Genomic DNA, 18,515 nt, shown 5'->3' on the forward strand with positions numbered 1-18,515 from the left:
GCAAAAGGACAAACAAGGATTATGTATATTCATAACAAATCTCTCTCTTACAAAAGATGTGAGGGAGAAGAAACATATGTTATGTAAGAATAACAAAATATATGCCAGATTTAAGGTACATACTTGGTGGAAGAGTTTCAAATTAAGTTCTACACTTTTCTACTCCAAAATATTTGGCAATATATTATGATAGCTGAGAAAGTGAAAGGAAAATATACTTTGGCTTGTTGACGTGGTAGGAAGGGTAATGTTTTGCTTATTATGTTAATAAGAACTTGAGGCTCTATTAAGATGTTCTATCACATGTTATATTGTAGGGGAAAAAAAAAACATAGGCTTACTCTAATAGGACAAGATTTGTGTCTGAGGTTACCCAACTGCTTATTAAGTATCTGCGACTTCAGGTGAGGGATATTGCTTAATCATTAGCCAACGAGAGCTTTTTTGCACTAAATTTGTGCAATTTTGTGCTAATAATGTTGACACTAAATTTACTTGAGCTATTTCTTGTGATGATGTCACTGGACTTCCACACAGTCTCAGTTACTCTAAGATGCTGGAGTTCTGGTTCCACTGCTTCTCTGTCCTGGAGACACAATGTGTTCCTGTTCATAATTCAGGAGTTTGCTCCTGCCTTGTCACTGACAGTGTGAAAGGAAAATTCCAGAAGAGAGAGAAATACAAGTATAAGATGGAATTCCTCCCAGGACTGGGGTGACAGATGTCTGCAGCTGATAAAGATTGAAAACTACTACTGTGCTATGGGATAGATGATAAGGGTATGATCACCACAGCCACCACTTTGGAACAGAGAAAAACTTGGGTTTTCTGTGGCTCTACAAGGCATTACCAACAACCTCACTGAAAATTCCCTCAAATTTTTTGGCTACGTGGAAATCAGACTATACCCTAAAACTACACTCCCCCTGAGTGGGCAATCAGACTACAGCATATGTGAATAGATGGCCACCACAATAAATGTGAAGCTGCCAGTTGCAAGCAGGTGCTTAGCATTGCCCTACAATCTTACTATGTTTTCTTTTTCTTATTTTCTACAATGGTTTTTACACTTTCTCCTCTCTCCTTAATCTTATATGCTCCTTTCTCAAAGCAGATAAACTTAACTCCTATTCCCAAAGGCAGTAAGTTCACACAATAGATTTCCCACAGTCAAATGCTGTATACAAGTTTATTCACATGCATGTCAACATTTACTTCTTCTATTGTGTAAAGGAAGAGATTTACCTTCTCCTATACCTTCACTACACAGGTTCAATCTCCTTCTGTCTTCTCAGAATTTCTCATTTTAATTATCCCCTCTCTTTTATGTGGTTAATTTATCCTTCCTCTCCCTCCCCACCCCAGCTCCTTTCCTTTTTTTTTTTTTTTTTTTTTCAGACACAGTTTTGCTCTTGTTGCCCAGGTTGGAGTGCAATGGTGCGATCCTTCTTTCCCATTTTTTAAATAAGCAATTTATTCCCAAAACTACCCTCACCTCCACAGACAACTTTAGCTGTTGGCTTTCCTGCCCTTCACAGCAAAGCTTTTGGAAGAGTTATCTACAATCACTATCTCCATTTCCTTATCTTCCACTTTCTGCCCAACATATTCCAGGCTGGTTTCATGCACAGCTGCATTATTTTCACTAAAGTCAGCTATGACACCTTTGCCATTATACCCAATAGGCATTTTTTCTGTTGTCATACTACTTGACACTTAGCAGCATTTGACACTGTGTCCACGCCCTTCTCTTCGAAATTCCCTCTCTTCACTTCTACCACGTTAATTTGCATTGAGGTTGGTTGGTTGGTTGGTTGATTGGTTGGTTGGATGGTTGGTTGGTTTTCCATTAGCTGTTTCTTCTCTGTTCTCTTTGATAGCTCCTTTTCTCCTTACCTAGCTTTTAAAAGTTGGAGAGTCTCAGGGCTCTCCCCTAGACCCTTTTCTCCCGCTACACTTTTACTTGGCGCTTTCACCCACATTCATTGCTTTACTTACTGCTCTACATGCATATAGTTCTTCTCTGTATGTAATTAACCAGGTCACTCTTCTGAGTGTAATCTGTGTAATCAACCAGGTCACTCTTCCAACCACATATCTAACGCCTGCCAGATGCCATTTGGATGTATAACAAGTATAAATTAACTTTTTCCTCTTTTTCTGCCTCCTAATTTTATTCCTCCTCCAGTGTTCCCACTTTCAACACACAGGTTTCCCTCCTCTCAGTTGTTCATGTGAGAAACAGGGAAGACAGTCTTGAATCCTACCCCTCCCTCACCCCTGAAATGTAAGGCCTGTGATTTTCATCTCTCAGGTACTTCTCTTGAAGGCTTAAATTTCTCTCCAACCTAATTGACATTGCTTGCTTTCCTAAGCCAAAGTCTGGCACCTAAACTCCAAGAATATCATCTTTTCTTATTTCCTTATATTCTTCTGGCCTCTTTCCATTCCACTCTTCACAATGTAGTTAGTGTTTGTTTAAAAACACGGCTCTCATCAGGCATCTTTTAAAAACCTTCATTGGCTCCCCATTAGCTTTAGGATAAAGTACAATTTTTCTTTCGTCTTTTCGACATGGTTTATAAGACATTCCACATCCTGACCTTCCTCTGGTACCCTCTACTGCACACGTTACATGTTCCATCACACCAGACTTTTTTCAGTTTTCAAAGGAGCCCCCACTTCTTTTGCAACAGGGTCTCAAACATGCTGTTCCCTCTGCCTAGGACATTCTTTCACAGTATGTACACTTTTTCCATTTACCTATTAGCTCCCTATTATAGATATAGGTATAGAGATTAAGATACAGTAGTCTTCTCTTATATGTCCCCAGAGCACTTTCGAATGCCTTTATCATTTGTTGTAATATCTTGCTTATTATAAAGTATTTGATAAATGTCTATACTGCTTATTAGAATTCATGCACATAAACAAAAAGACTATGTCAACCCTCTTCACCACTCTATCCTCAGCATATGACATGGTTCTTGAAACATAATGATCCCTCATAAGTATTTGCTGAATAAAACAGCTTTTCTATACATAAGTCATTCATTTTGGAAACAAGGTGAAAGGCATTACACTTCATATGAAGACTATCAAGATCAACAACCTACATTTTAGCACCTACATTTTATAAAGTTACTTAGCAATACCAACATAATAATAGCACAAGCCAGAATTCTTTTGACAAAGAGATATTTTGAAGCACTATGCAAATTCAGATGAGTGAAAAGTTACTTCCAATTGAAAGTTGTCAAGCAAAGTTTGAGGACATGACCTTTGTGATGAACATGAAGTACTGAGATGGGGAGCTGGGGCTCTGAATAAATGTCCATGTGACTGAATCTCATGTACTAAAGTTTAAAGGTGAGAAAATGAGAGGTATTTTCAGGGAATTGTGATGAGGGAAATTTATATGGAGTGCAGGATATATGCAAGAGGGCAGAAAAATGGAAAGGCAAGTTTGAAGTAGACCATGCTGTGGTCTGTCTATTTAAGAAGATTTAACCATATACTCCAAGCAAAAGAGAACCAAAAGAAGTGTTTGCAAAGAAGTGATCATCAGAACCATAGTTTTAAAGATTATTCCGACAGTAGTAAATGACTGGAGGGGAGGTAGGAAGACATCTTAGGTCAGGAGATAGAAGGAAATAATGGGGGGAGGTTGCAAATGGGAGTAGTTGCAGGGGAGATGGATTCAAGAAACTTTTGGGGAAAGAATGTTACAGCCAGAGAGATTTCAAGTTTACTACACACTTTTTACCCTGAAGCAAAAGTCAGAAGATTTTCATTTTAGATCAAACTTTTATCAGCTCAAAATAAGAAATAACAATGACATGGTTGGTTTTCAATGAAACCATGCTGGTACATAATAAACTCAAATAATGAGGCACTGACTTGAGGGTAAAAAGGTAATTCAGATAAAATCTCAGGAGAAAATAAAAGGAGACATCTTTAAAACCCCAGAGACAATGTGGAAATAGGCTGCCTCTCTGAGGAATATATTTAGATGATCTCTATAGAATTCCTAAGAGTTTGATCTATTTTAAACCAGCATCTTTTTTCTAGTTTCTGAGTACAATATCAAAGCTCATCAGGTACTTAAGAATTTCTGCAACCACGGTAGTAATACAACTCCAGTCACAACCAAGCAGATACAGAAAGGGGGAAAAAAATCACTAGACTTCCCAAGAGAAGCATTAAAGGAAGGGGTGCCAATTCCATTAAGAGCTAATTCAACTCATTATACTCAGCTCTACTTTTCTAGGATATCAAATATTCTTTGGCTACAGATTAATCACAATAAAAATGTTTTGATCCATCTTTCCTATTCATTCTCACTTATTGAAGCAAAAGTAAAACTTACTTACCTCCATAATCACTTAAAGTCACCAAAGAGTCAGGCACTGTGCTAGGCTTTGAGAGTGCAGTAAATAAATAAATAAATAAATAACATCTGATTCTTTAAAACTTCAAGGATATTATCATTTAGGGAAGACAGAAGGAGGACCTGTACTGGTAGTTGGCTGAATAAAGGAAAGGAAGGAGAAAAACTAAGCAGATTGGATATGTAAATGTATAAACAAGTTAGAAAAATAGAAATTTACAGGAGCTATGATAACATATACGTATGGATACGGTATACAGCTGGGATATCCAATCTTTTGGCTTCCCTGGGACAGACTAGAAGAATTATCTTGGGCCACACATAAAATGCACTAACACTAACAATAGCTGATGAGCTAAGAAAAAAAAATCCAAAAAAAAAAAAGAAAAACTTATATAGTTTTAAGAAAGCTCATTAATGTGTGTTGGACTGCGTTTAAAGCCATCCTGGGCTGCATGTGGCACGTGGGCTGCGAGTTTGACAAGCTTGGTGTACAGAGTGGAAAATATATGAGAAAAAATGGATTCTATGTGTGAAGTACATACCATGGAATTCAAGAATGATGGGTTTTAAGAAATCAATAGGAAGTAATTTTTTATTCTGGAAAACAATGAGTTAGGATTGGATGGCCTCTGAGGGCACATCTAGCTTTAGAATTCTGTGATAATATTCTAACTTAAACTTTCAACTAGTGTTCAGATTTCACTTACAGGAAACACTCAGAAGAGAGGAAAACAGTGGAATTGTTGTCATATCATGCACTTTGCTGGAAGAAAGCACAGAATTTTACTAAATTAATTCATGACCACAAGTCTCAACATACTTGGCAATACTGCCATACTGTCTTAGTGTGTTTATTTTCTTGTTACTTTTTAAGTCTATTTCACAGCTTTTTTCCTATTCAAAATCGTCATCTTCCTTCTCTCTTACTCTTCATTCTCCTTCACCATCACTCCACCCCCACTCCTACCTACCCACCCAATACAACCTTATCTACACTTGCTCTTAGGTATTAATTTTGCCCCTTGTTATGATGAATATAATATTCCTATCAAATGCAACCTATGTCCTCCAGTTCTCTGGATACTGTCCTCTCTCACCTTCTCAAGGATTTCATCCTGCTGTCAGTCACATTTTTCCTAGCTTTATCCATTTCTCCCACTCCGGGTCACCTCAACGGTGTACATTCTAGAATCTCATGTCTTTAAAACAAGTGAACTCCTTTGACCCCATATTTTGTTTCAGTTACTGCCATTTTTCTTTTTGCCTTATTAAAAAAAATCTTATTGAAAGAGTAGTCTATAACTATCATCACCACTTCCTCATCTCCCTATTCTCTTCTAAGCTTTCTCCAACCAAATTTTCTCTCTACCACTTGACTAAGATTGTTTTTTTTCCAGGTTGCCAAGTACTTTCTTGTTTTTAAATCATAGGGATGTGGCTCTACTTTTAATGTATTTGGCCTTTCAGTGGCATTAAGCACAGTTTGTGGGTCATTTATAAAACACCTTCTTCTCTTAGCTTCCATAATGCCACCCTCACACTACACTCATACTACCTGTTCTTATAGCCTAACCTCTTAATGCCACCACCTTGGCTAAGCTGCTACATGTTTGGATGTTCCACAGCTTAATCCTGGGCCCACACCTCTTCTAATTTATAAACTCTGCCCCCGGATTATCTGATTAAATCCCGTGGCTTTAAATAAATACCATCCACCCTGTTGTCCAAGCCAAGAATCTAGGAGTTAACTTGGTTCAGCCTTTGCCTCATACTGCACATGGAATCCATCAGCTAGCTTAGCTTTCTCAACAGCAAAATAAAAAATAATAATAAAATAAAAAACATAATCTCTTCACTGCTTTCCATTCTACAACTTTTGTCTCAATGCAGCCAGCATCATTTTTTGCCTGGACTACAATAAACTTCTAAAGAATTTCTTTATTTTCCCTTTTGCTTCCTTCCTTAATCCAGACTCTACGCAGTAGCCAGGGTATTTTATTTAAAAATGCATATCAAATCATGTCACTCTCCCATTTAAATCCTCATTGATTTCCACTACAATTAGAATACAATCCAAAATCATTCCCTTGGTTTATGAAGTCTACATTTCATCTCACCCTGGCTGTTTTTCTGGTCTTATTTATTACTTCACGCTACCTCAATCATACTCTACCTGATGGTCATGCTGTTTCTTTCTCTACCCAGAATCTACTACGCTTGGTCATATACTCTTGGTCTAGAATGCCATCTTTCCTTCCCTGCCCCAATGTTTGAATAGCTAGCTCCTTTTCGTCCTTCTGATATCAGAATGTCAAAGATATATTAGGGCATATACTAACCTCCCAGGCCAAAGTAACCAAGCCAATCTTCATTACATGTTATTACATGATCCTCGGCATTGTATTAGTCACACATTGGTCAAACTTATTCATTGGAATGCCACCTCTATGTAATAAAGATATCGTATGCCTAGCGATCATTAGCATATGCCTGAAATCGATAACAGCACCTGGGACCTACCAGGTGCTCAGTAAAAATTTAATGATGAAAAGAATGCAAGTTTTATAGTACACATATATAAAATTATGAAAACAATTTTATAGCAATCATTTGGTATTCTTTAAACAGCTAGACAAAGAAGTGAAAAATATAATTTTGTAATTATGTATAAAATTATAAACAAGGAAGTTTTATAAAATTATTTGATATTTTTAAAAAGCCTACCCAAAAGAATTTAAAATCAGAGAAGGTTGTTGAAACTGAACACCAACTGTACCTACATTTATTTCTAATAGGTTTCACTGAGTCCACTGATACCCATAAGAAAGCACTTAGTGCCTCAAGAAAACGATGGAAAGTAGTCAGAAGAAGCCACAGGCTAGCTATAGTCTGAGAGTGTTTTCTATTGTCACTGGTCATTCTGGTATAAAAATCTTGATGAGTGGCTCATTATCATCATTTCTGCTCCCAAGCACTCTCCCAGCATCACACCACTGTAGCAACTATGCCCCATCTCCTCAGAATGCAGCACATTGGCATAATGAACATAAAGTCTCAAGTAATCTGTGAATTCATAGCTGAAATTTAACTTCCCAGTTGTTACCTATTACACTAGCTTTTTTCCCACCTGTCTCCTTCATTTTCTTTTTCCAAACTTCTGAAGGATTTGACATGAACCGACCCCAGGTTGCTGTGTAGGATACAAACACACACACACCACAATCCCATAGAGATGTGAAAATAAATGCAAGGGTACAGTCCAAAGCCATCATTCAGACATGCAAGAACACAACATATATACCTTACAGATGGAAGATATGGACAACCAGATGATGGAGTTAATTATCTTCCAGGATCTAATATCTACAGTTTCAAAAATAACTGCTTTACATGCCGCTAATTGAAATGAAATGGAAATACCAGTCATAAATAGGAAGATAATTTTTGAATAAGACTATCTTATAAAAATTGCTTGGATAAATTTCAGCCTGTGGGTAAGAGCTTCTGGACGGTTATTACACCAGTCTGTGTCTTTACTCAGTTCAGCTAGTCAGGCTGCAGCTGGCTTTCATCTTCTTGTAAAGACTCAATTTCAGGTGTAGGGCCCAAGAAGATGTTACAAGAAGATACTCTTTCCTTCATCTGTAGCTACTTAGAAAATAGGATTATTTTCTATGTTCTGGCTGTTAAGAATGGCTTTATTTTAAAAGTCTTCTTCCAGAATACATGCCCAGATGGCCAGCCAGTCACATAATAAGTGAAATTAAATTTTCCAGAAACATGGTATGATTACTGAGAAACAATGTGGCAGTGGAATTAAAGTGGCTAATTTGGAACAAAATATGTTGCTTATTGAGATAGAAAAGGTCCTTCCAATATTAACTTAGGAGATTAACTGTTGCCATTGTAGAAAATAAATTTATTTACAACCAGCAGTTTAATTTTCAAATGCAAAAATGAATATGATGGACACTATTTTTAGGAAAGTTCAGACACAAATAAGCGTAATGCTAGCCAAATAATCTGAACAATAAACATAGTGATATCTCAGAATGTGTTTGTTAATAAAAATGAGTTGCCAAAATGGTGTGGTTGACACACAAATATATTCATTTCAATAACCAAGAGTAGATAATTCCAGCTACCTACAGTGTTTCAACAGTATTTTAAATGTAAACTTATTTAATAGATGTAACACAAATATGTATTCTTCGATCATATTAAATGGTACCCAGTTGTTGCCTAGTTTTGCCAGGATTTCACTGATGTTTCTATTTTTGACTTTTTTTTTTTTTAGACAGAGGCTTGCTTTGTCACCTAGGCTGCAGTGCAGTGGCATAATCTCGGCTCACTGCAACCACTGCTTCCCAGGTTCAAGCAATTCTCCTGCTTCAGCCTCCTGAGTAGCTGGGACTACAGGCACATGCCACCACACTGACTAATTTTTGGTAGAGATGGGGTTTTGCAATGTTGGCCAAGCTGATCTCCAACTCCTGACCTCAGGTTATCCACCCACCTTGGCCTCCTAAAGTGCTGGGATTATAGGCGTGAGTCATCCCTCCCAGCCTCTGATTCTTTTTTTACCTTATCTTCCTAAAAATTCCCCTGTTCCACATCCATTCAGAAGATCTACTATCATGTAAATATTCCAATATATAACTGCCAGCCCAGTTTTTTAAAAACATTGTTGATTATTCTCAGAATTTCACATTTCTTTGTAAGTGGTTTTCTCTCAGAGTTCATCAGTGTTAGTATCCCTGATTTCCATGATAGAATATTGAGACAGAGGAGATGATGGCAGCAACACCACTGCAGTGGCTGCCAGTACGACTGACAACATTAGGACGAAATCTTTAAAATGTGACTCTAGACACATGCCTATCAATAACTAAATGCATTAACAGTGATAGATTAGGCCTCCACTTATGATATCATGTATAATGCACCATGCTTAATTTTCCCCTTTCCTTTTACTATTTAGTTTTATGAGCCAATTATTGGACTTTGAGGATTTTTGTAAAGGGCTGACAATAAAAATTGATTGCAGAGTTCTTTTAGAGCCTTTGATAATAACTGCCCTGAAGAGCAAAACAGTTACACTCCCATGTTCTTTCGTAATGTTTCCCAGTAGATTATGTATTCCAGGAGAAGTATACATGTAGCATAAAACCAATTCCTGAGTTTTAAATGTAGTTTAAGCATATTGTTTCTTCATATGGACACAGGGAGGGGAACATCACACACCAGGGCCTGTTGGGGGGTTGGGGAGGGACACCATTAGGACAAATACCTAATGTATGTGGGGCTTAAAACCTAAATGACAGATTGATAGGTGCAGCAAACTACCATGGCACACGTATACCTGTGTAACAAACCTGCACATTCTACACTTGTATTCCAGAACTTAAAGTAAAATTTAATAAAAAGGAATAACATTTCTTACACCTTAAAGAACCAGTAATCACCTTGAAGCATTATTACAATGGAATTTATCAAAAACAATGTGACTACTGGCAATCATTCTAATTAACCTAAAACTTGTATATCTAATTATTGATACACAGAGGGAAATTTAATTGTTAATTTAAAACAGACTAAAAATATAAGTAGTTACAAATAAAACTCCCACTGATTCCTGAAAGATTGACCTGCATAATTATTCAAGAGTGAAAAATAATTTTGTTTATAAAATATTTGCATACCATAATAGGTTTATATAATTTATTGACCATTATAATATACATAATTACATAACTAATTTGTGCTCCATATTTTAAACAATTCTAATTAGTAGCTTTTTAAGGTTAATGTACTTTTCATGTAAGCCTTTGGATACTAACAGAAACAAAAATTTACTAAATCTTTTGATTTGCTCAAGAAAACAGTAAGACAATCTTTTTGAAAAGCCAACATTCAACAAATACCCAGTGCTGGTCTAGGTTTTAGAGAATCAAGGTTCAATTCTAATCTTCCATTTATTTACTTGGGAACTGTGATTAAATGCTTTAATTTATTTGTATCTTACTTTCTCCATTGAAGAATGGTGATAAAGTTATAGATTTCTACAAGTCTAAAGTCAGCTTTCAATAGTGAAGTTAACTGAAAGAAATGAACCGCATAAAACAAAGACCATGTTTTCTGCTTTTTCTTCTAAGTCATACTGCTCTGTTCAGTCCATGAGGTCTGCACCCAAGACATCAGGGAACAGCCAGCTTCCAACCGCTGTTCATTAGTTTGGTCCAGAACCATTTGAGCTGATCTGTATACTTCATTCCTACCTGTTTCTGACATTTCTGCTACTAGTGAAGTTTGTCATTCTTCCATGTACAGTCTAACATTGCTATTCTGCCCCCTATTCTACCCTACTTTCTTAGCTATGTTCTTTCTTGACTGATGCTTGTGGCTTGAGGATGTGTATTTCTTCTGTCTATATTGCTTTACTTTTCTCTGAGTAATGCATTTAGCTCAGCCTCCTGTTGGTGGCACTCCTGCCTGAGTCTCCCCAGACAGAGAGCAAGATCCAATCACTGCTTCTCTTCTGTTTGCCAATGGTGCCCTGCAGGATCAACTTCACCCACAGGTGAAGGCTGTAATGTGGTGTGATTTGAAGGGCATCAGGCTTGCCAGCCAAAACTCCCCTGGCAGCCTACCTGAAATTCCAGCCAAAGATCATTAGTGTTGCTTCTTAAAATAACCTTGTTATTTTGAATCTGAATCTTTTCAGCCCCTATTCCTTCCTTTTCCTACTGAAATAATTATTTTTACATGACCACTGAAAACTGAAGGTTTCTTAAGATTTCAACAATCATGACAGCAGAACACACAGTGCTTGGTAAGCAGGTTTTTTGTGTTTCTTGTAATCTGTTTATATCCCCTTGACTCTACTTTAGTATTTAGAAGGAAAAAAAAGTATTTTAAGAAGTTGGCCTTCTCACTAAGGGCAAGAAATTGTACAAGCACAAGGGGATGGTAATAGAAGTGATGGCAACTGTAACCAAAATGAGAAAAATCCAAGCAGACACATAAGGGAAAGTATCAAGACAGCCCCATCAGATGATTCTGCTGCCTAAAAACCTGGGATGTTGTGAATTGTTGTGGTTGTTTTGTTGCTGTCGTTGCTGCTTTATTGCAGTGATTACGAAGCCTTTTATTTACCCATTGAGTAGGGATATGTATTTAGCAGTGCAGCTGCAGATGTCCTCTCCCCATGTCCTTTTATACAGGTGTGTAAAGGGAACATTTTACTGCAAAAGGATTTCCAGAGTTTCCAGGGACAGAACCAAGGACTTCCCTGGGGTCAAGGTAACCCATACTAGTCTTTCTATTGGTTAGTCATAATCGCCACAGCCCACCGTGGCCTTGGGTATTAGTCCTGGCACTGACTTTCACAGTGGCTCTGCACTTCCCCATCATCTTCTTGGATATCAGGCCCAGGCTGGACAACTGTCCTTCCACTTCACAGATACACTCCTGCAGGCAGTACTTTCCAGGGCCAAAGTGGGCTGGGTGAGACAGCTGCTTTTTCTCCTGCTCCTCTTTCTTGGAGGTTTCCTCATTCTTCCCCAAGATTTTTTGATGTGCTCTATGACCACCTTATTGTTCGCGGTCTCCACATCCAACAGGACTTGCTCCCCAGAATCTAAGTATTGGTGGATGTAGAGACAGGAAGGGTGATGGCATCCTGTCCTTACACATCATGACCTGCACTCATAGGTTTTTGTATTGAATCTGAAATATGTTGAAAAACATAAATTCCCCGGTGCCCTCGCCCAGCTCCCCATGTGTGTTGTAATTCACTGTCATGACCTTTGCCAACTCCTTGGACAGCACCTCCTCCTGACTCAGGTACTGCAGGGTGTAGCGATGAGGGGGCGGCCCTTCATGGGCATGGGGACAGCGGTGGTGGTGGGTGGCGGGGGGGGACATGTGGCTACACACCAGCGAAGAAGAGAGGCCAAAGAGCACCTGCCACAGCCCAGGGCAGACCTCACACCGCATCTCCCCTGAATTTTTGTTTCATTGTGGAGGTTACTTTTTTTTATAAAACTCTCTGAGTAATCGTGAGTTTTAACAAAATCAAGCCCTTTGCTGTCTAGAAGAAAGAACACATGAATTAATAAACAGATCATCAAAGATACATTTCATTAATTAAGCTACTTACAACAACACAGCACTTCTTAGGACAAATGGAAACCTATCCGTGTTGATTTGGGGTGGGGAGAAATGAGAAGAGTAAAAGGACGGCCAGGTGTGGTGGCTCACATTTGTAATACAGCACTTTGGGAGGCGGAGGCTGCAAGATCGGTTGAGCCCAGGAGTTCAAGATGAGCCCGGGAAATGTAGTGAGAACACCCCTACAATCTCCACTCTAAAGAAAAATTTTAAAATTAGCCGGGAGTAGTGGCACACACTGTAGTCTCAGCTGCTTGGGAGGCTGAGGTGGGAGGATCACTTCAGCCTGGGTGGTCGAGGCTGTAGTGAAGTATGATTGTGCCGCTGCACTCTAGCTTGAGTGACAGAGACCCTGTCTCAAACAAAAAGGGGTGGGGTGGGGACAGGACTATTTCTCTTCATCTCGCACTGTGAGGAAGCTTACTGACCCTGTGCGGGGCTGAGACACCCACAACCAGGGCCAAAGGGCAGTTTCTAAAATGGCCCATGGCCCATGTTCTGTTTGTCTCCAAAACTGAGAACATTAGCCAACAACTACTGGGCTACAACCACATTATTCTCTTTGTGCATTTGGTCATTTTTTTCTTGAAAAATAGAAGAGCTAATGGAATAAAATCTAACAGTCTTTCAAGAATAGGAAAGTATCTCATATCCCTTATAGTCAAAGTATAAGAAATTTTTAGCCATTTTAGAATTGTGACACTATATCGTAAGTTGCTCAGTTTCACAACTCAACTGGCCACCTTGCTAAAGGCTTATATACAAACGCAGTTTTCATTTAAAATGACTTTCAATTTAGTTTAGCACATTTACTAGACTTCGCTGGTGCCACTTAAAAAAAATAGGGGACATCTCAGTGAGTGAGAAAGGATTGTACTATGGAGTTAGCAAATAGGAACAAAAATTCTGATGGGGGGTGTGGGGAAGGTACTCTGACAGTCAAATGTGTTAACCACTGCTCTCTGGATCATGGCAGAATAATCAGTCAGGTTTAAAGCTTAAAATTCATGTTTTATTTTAAAGACAAGAAAACTGAGATCCAATGAGGTTAGATGTACAGGCAGTACCCTGCACATGGTATGTGTTTTAAAATATCAGCTGAGTGAAGGAACTTTTTTCTAAGGCCAGAGAGTGTGGCAAAGCCAGTGACGGAAGCCAGAAGGACTTCTGATATCTGCTAAGTTGTTTTTTCAGCACTCATTTTCACATTTTTTCTAGCCATATTCAACAACACAGTAAGTAAGACATAATCCAAGTCATGTAGGTCCACAGTCTAATACATAAACAGTCTAATACAAAAATAAAAGCAATAAAGAATATACTGCCAATCACAAAATATGACTGTTCACTTCTAGTTCACTGTAGTGCCAGTTCTTTTAAGAAGCGTAACAGAATGTCCTTGCCTGATGCTCCATAGGTATAAGATCCTTACAAACAGAAAGTTGTTCTTACCTTCTGCTAAATGGGGTCAGAAGTGTTTTAGCCTCTTAAGCCCAAATGTGCATGCGCGCATGTGCGCGCGCACACACACACGCACACACACACAGACACACACACACACACACACACACACACACACACAGAGAAATTCAAGTATATCCAAGTGTACCTAAAACCCCTCTCCTCTAAAGAATTAGTAAATAAAAATCTAGTCTACTATAACTGTCCAGGTATCTCAGCAAATGGCCTGCACTGATTTTATTTTACAGCATCAAGTATTTTATCTAAACGCAGTAGTTAACTGAGACAAAGGACTGGACTCAGTGAATCTTTTATTAACAGTCCCTTGTCGTTGTCGTGTGTGTGTGTGTGTGTGTGTGTGTGTGTGTGTGTGTGTGTGCTTTAATGCAACTACAGATCTGCTGAAAGCATGGAGTCATTTCCTACCAAACCAGTGGTCCAAATGTAATTTCATCTGCTTGATATTTTGACATTTTAGGTCTGGAAAAGCACAGGGTGAAAGATGGCAAAGAACAGGAAAATTTTAGTTTAGAGGTGCAACAGCTCACATAGAACAGAGCTTTAGGAAAGCAGAATCCAAAACCACTGTGACTAATACATTTTTCAGATTTATTAAGTAGAAAGGCACACAGGCAAAAGAGAGACAAGAGGCAAAGAGAATCAGCTCTTATACCAGCACTTCAGGATTCTGGTGCAATGTCTTAAGATTATTTTCATAGTTGGGTAAGAGCAACAGGTTGTAAACGTATAACTCATTGGCAAAACAATACTTTCTGAAAATAGTATTTTCTACAGAGATATCAACAACAACAAAACTGGATATAAGGGTTACACCAACTGTTTCTCAGGATAGGGTGCACCTGTTTTAAAAGGAAAAAAAAGTCTAAAGACTTGTTCTCCTATTTCATATCCCTTGACCTTCAACCATTAACTTCACAATGCTAATAAGTCACAAACCAAGTTCAAATAAATCTGTGTTTTGGAAGTGCATTGGACATTTGCTTATCCAGACCAAATAAAGTCATTCTCAAAACAAGAAAACAGCCTAAAATTTAAGCTTATTTTGCACAGATACAGCTGAAAACCCCATGTGGAGAGAGGGCTGAATACTTAATACCAAAATTGTGTAACTGTTGCTTCAAAAGTAATACTGTCTTTTGCAATAGCTTCATTGAAATATAACTCACATACCACACAATTCACAAATTTGAAGTCCATAATTCAATAATTTTTAGTACATTCACAGGTTTGTGAAACCAATTAACATAATCAGTTTTAGAACATTTTTGCATTCCTCAAAGAAACCCTGTACTTCAGTTATCACCTCCCAAAACACCCAAACTCCCACCCCCAGACCTAGGCAACCAAAAATCTATGTTCTATCTCTACAGACTTGCCTATTCTGAACATTTTATATAAAACAAATCATGTAACATGTGTATTTTGGACTGAATTCTTTCTCTTAATAAAATATTTTATCCAATTTATAGCATGTGTCAGTACTTCATACCTATTACTGGTTGAAATGTCCCATTATATAGGTATACCACATTTTGTTTATTCATTCATCAGTTGATAATCATTTGGGTTGATTCCATCCCTTGGCTATTATGAATAATGCTGCTATAAATATCAATGTACACGATTTTGTGTGTACTTATGTTTACATTTCTCTTGGATATATACCTAAGAGTGTAATTGATGGGTCAAATGATGGCTCCACGTATAAATGTTTGAGGAACCACCACACTGTTTTCCAAACTAGCTGCACTATTTTATATTCCTACCAGTAGTTTATAAGGGTTCCAAAATGTTTACATCTTGTTAAGACTTGTTATTCTCCGACTTTTGACTATAACCAACCAAGTGAATGTGAAGTGGCATCTCACTGTGGTTTTGATTTGCATTTTCCTGATGACTACAGATGTTAAACATCTTTTCATGTGCCTTTTGGCCATTTATGTATCTTTGCTGAAAAAAATGTCCCTTCATATTCTTTACCCATTTTTCAACTGGGTTATTTGTCTTTTCATTACTGAATTGTACAAGTTCTTTCCATATTCTTGACATGATTTCCCTATCAGATATGTTTTGCAAATAATTTCTGTCATTCTGAGGGTTGTCTTTTCACTTTGAGTTTCCATATGCATTGTAGGATCTACAAAGAAGCCAGTTGGGATTACAATAGGGGTTGTGTTGAATCTATAAATCAATTTGGGGAATAGTGCCATCTTAACAATATTAAGTTTTCCAATCTATGAATACAGAATACATTTCTATGTACTTAGATTTTTAATTTAGTTCAACAATGTTCTGTAGTTTTCAGGTATTAGTTTTATACTTGTTAAATTTGTTCTTAAAATTTTTATTCCATTTCAGGCTATTGTAAATATAATTGTTTACTCAATTTCATTTTTGGATTGTTTATTGCAATAGTATGGAAATGTAATTGATTTTTATTTATTGATCTCTATGTCACGATCTGGCTGAGGTTATTTTTTAGTCGTAGTTTTTTAGTGGATTATTTAGGATTTTTCTTTTTTTTTTTTTAATTATTTTTTAAGGCTGGTCAAGTGAAGCAGTGGGAGTGGAGTAGGATTTTTTTTCTCTATAACTATGTCATCTCAAATAGGATTTTTTTTCTATATAACTATGTCATCTCAAATAGAGATAGTTTTATTTCTTGATAAGGCCTTTTTCAAATAATTATATAAAATGCTTTGGCCTTAAATGAAACAGTTGAAGGTACTATACTCCGATGTAAGCACTTAGTTATCTGGATTTGTCATCCTGGTGAAAATCTACTTTTCACTAATACAGTCATATGTTGCTTAATGATAAGGAAACATTTTCAGAAATGCATTGTTAGCTGTTTTTTCGTTGAGTAAACATCATAGAGCGTACTTACACAAACCTAGACGGTATAGCCTACTACACACCTAGGCTCTATGGTATAGCCTATTGCTCCTAGGCTACAAACCTGTACATGTTACTGTACTGAATACTGTAGGCAATTGTAACACAATGGTAAGTATTTGTGTATCTCAACATATCTAAACATTAAAAAGGTTTAGTAAAAATATGGTATTATAATCTTATGGGGCCACCATTGTATATGTGAGCCATCATTGACTAAAATGTTATAAAGTGCATGATGTTTATGATTATCTCTAATAAAATATTCTTTTTCTTCTTCTTTTTGTTTTCTGTTCTTTAATATAAGTTGTTTGGATGATTGCTTCCTTTGGCTACTATACTTCTACATGATAAAACCGTTATTTTCCTGCTAAAATAAGGAGGTTATTACTATTTATTCTGAGAAGATTATATTACCTAACCAATCATAGGACCAGTAGTCTTTGATTCCATACAATTAGATAAGTTTCTCTATAACATGATTGTACACAGGAATCCAAAGTACAAAAACCCATTAGTCTCATCACTGACAGTAAGTGGCAATAAGCTTGTAATAATATGAATAGTACAATAGAACATCTGTCTGCAAGAGGTAACTTAAATTCTTCATGTAAGTGTCCCCCACATCATAAAATGTAAATACTTGCCATGTATGGCCACTTTTTGCCTTCTACCTAGAAATCTGCTTCTGCAATCATTTTCTACACATTGCGTTAAAAAATAAAAACTGCCTACATTTGGCACAAAGCTGATACCAATAAAAATTAGTCAAAAATTATATAACTGGTTGTGGGAACACTATGAAGGTTTTAGCATGTCTGTTTCTGTCCATAATCCATGTATCATCCACAAATGGTTGTATTCATTAGAATTATGTTTCTGAGGCACCAGTTCAATAGTTCAGCTGACAGGTTAGTGTTTTACCACAGAGTGGATTGAGTTTGGGGATAACCTCTTGATCCCAGGCTGTGACCTCCAGAACTCAGGGCATGTTACAAGGAGTATGACCATGAAGTTTCTCCACAAAAATATTCTCTTTTAAGAGGTTTAACATATTAGGAGACAGATACCCTGATAAAGAAAGAGACTGAAAAACAAAAAGAGACAAAGATGTTACACTTAGAGTATTGTTAAACTCACCAGAAGGAGATTAATCTGTAATACAGCTTCAGCTCTGTTCTTAGATATTTTGCATTATGTGCTTCTGTAAAGGAAATATATGTACTCACAAGGAAGGTTTAAGCAATCAGTCTTCTAGCCTGACAGGTTGTATTTCACATTTTTAGCAATTACCCACTCATACATTTTTTCAAGCCAAGCTTTAACTGTTATAAAAACAGTTATCAAATGTATATTAAAATTTGGCAGAGCTGATAGCCTAAGTTATCATTAATTCATAATAAAGCAAACCACAAGAATGTTTATTTACAAGTGACTTATCTGAACATGCCCCTATAAATGGTATTTAAATACTGTTGATTTTAATCTCAATGAAGGACTGAAGAAACCATATTAGCAAAGAGGAAGGAAAATCAATCCAGAATTGATCCCAGAGCCTTAGCTACTCACCAGA

The 18,515-nt window shown here is 37.2% G+C and overlaps 1 pseudogene; it reads right to left on the minus strand.

Annotated features, from left to right (window-relative positions):
* Positions 1 to 11,725: 11,725 nt before the first annotated feature.
* On the minus strand, positions 11,726 to 12,282 carry LOC116524376 (annotated as a pseudogene).
* Positions 12,283 to 18,515: the final 6,233 nt, after the last annotated feature.

The sequence above is a fragment of the Sapajus apella genome, unplaced genomic scaffold (genome assembly GCF_009761245.1).
Source record: "Sapajus apella isolate SASKATOON/1434 unplaced genomic scaffold, GSC_monkey_1.0 scaffold45, whole genome shotgun sequence".
Classification (NCBI taxonomy): Eukaryota; Metazoa; Chordata; class Mammalia; order Primates; family Cebidae; genus Sapajus; species Sapajus apella.